Genomic DNA, 1,451 nt, shown 5'->3' with positions numbered 1-1,451 from the left:
GCCTCAGCCTCTCCCAGTGTTAGTCACAGAAATACTGCTCAGAAAAAGGGGCCATTTCCTTTGCTGGGCTGGGAAAAACAGCCCCTCTAGACTGGGAACACCTTTCTCCTGTCTGATTGTCTCAGAGTTGTCCGAACACAGGAAATACGGCTTTGGAACACAACTCTGGCCTCTGAACTGAATAGTGACATGACTAATACTAATTAATTTTACTTTAAAGACTACCCAGCTATTGCTCTACATTTGCCAGCACTTCCTACAGATATTCCTAACACTAGATTAGTATGGAAAATGTGTAAAAATTGGGTTGCTCCACTTGAATAGGTTATCTTTTCTGTAGACAAAAGACCCACTAAATAGTGAGCTTTCCTGGAAATTGACCTGCTGTATTAAAAAACACAAAAGCCACTCAAGTTACCTCAAAGACATGGGAACCTTCTCTTTTCTAAAGGGAAGAATGACCCATGGATACTGAGCAGGAATTGCTCTTCTCCTGTTTGTTATCCAGGGGAGGTCTTTACCTATCACATTACAGAATCATTCCATACTATTTCAGAGTTCATTTTCCCCCAGGTGCTCTCCACCCTGCCTGATAGTAATTATTTGTGATAGTTAACATTTACTGAACAGTACTGTAATATCCCTCCCAGCCATGGGGAAAGGGAGCCAATACCTCAGGTAAGCACAAAGGGGTTTTCCCTATGGAAAACCAGCTGTGCAATGTGTGAATCACTGATTTCAGCAAGGGCTGGCTGCTCCACACCAGCACTGACCCAGGCACGGCTGCCTGTGGAGGGCTCTGAAAGGAGCACAAGCCATCACCTCCCTCAGGCTGGGCTGACATCTGACACAAGGAGCCAGCACAAAGCACTCAGTCACACTCTTCACTGCCTTCTCCTATCATCCTCCCGCTGTCAAAGAGGTCACAAATCATCTCAAATCCTAAATATTTCTATTACGTCCAACTCGTAGCAATGTAACTGAAACACACCTCTGAGTCAGGCCTTCCCTGACAGCAGCGATGGCCTCGTGCACAAATAAACAAAAATCATGAAATTGCAGGCTCTATTTTCTCAGTACCCCTCACATTTACTCATTTTTCCTTAAAGCTTTTTCCAGCCCCTTATATTCCTTGTGTTTCTGTTGGGATCACTGCTGCAGATCGGAGAGGGGCTTGGACATGAAAGCAGCACAGCTCTTGCCCCTGTGAGTTTAGGAATGGCTATCCTAAATCACAGCAAAAATCTGCCCAGGACACTGTCTCTGGAGACAGGTAGTAGCCAGGTAAAAGGGACACAGATCAAGCACAGAGACAGATTTCTCTTCTGTGCCCACCCAGCTTCCAGCAGCTAAGAGATTTCACAGTGCAAAGATGTGATCTTTGAATCTAGGAGACGAGGAAATGGCTATTCCCTTCAGGTATTTGTGTCATCTCTTTGTCACCCTTAGGA

At 45.2% G+C, this 1,451-nt stretch overlaps 1 long non-coding RNA gene across 1 annotated transcript in view; it reads right to left on the bottom strand.

Moving 5' to 3' along the window:
- Positions 1 to 509: 509 nt before the first annotated feature.
- LOC108446363 overlaps positions 510 to 1,451 on the bottom strand; it is a 16,131-nt gene continuing 15,189 nt past the window's right edge. The window contains exon 3 of the long non-coding RNA XR_001861539.1: positions 510 to 521. This is a non-coding gene — a long non-coding RNA (uncharacterized LOC108446363). The remainder of the gene's footprint in view (positions 522 to 1,451) is intronic.

The sequence above is a fragment of the Corvus brachyrhynchos genome, unplaced genomic scaffold, assembly GCF_000691975.1.
Source record: "Corvus brachyrhynchos isolate BGI_N302 unplaced genomic scaffold, ASM69197v1 scaffold20, whole genome shotgun sequence".
Taxonomy (NCBI): domain Eukaryota; kingdom Metazoa; phylum Chordata; class Aves; order Passeriformes; family Corvidae; genus Corvus; species Corvus brachyrhynchos.
This window is presented reverse-complemented; position numbering and strand designations above follow the sequence as displayed.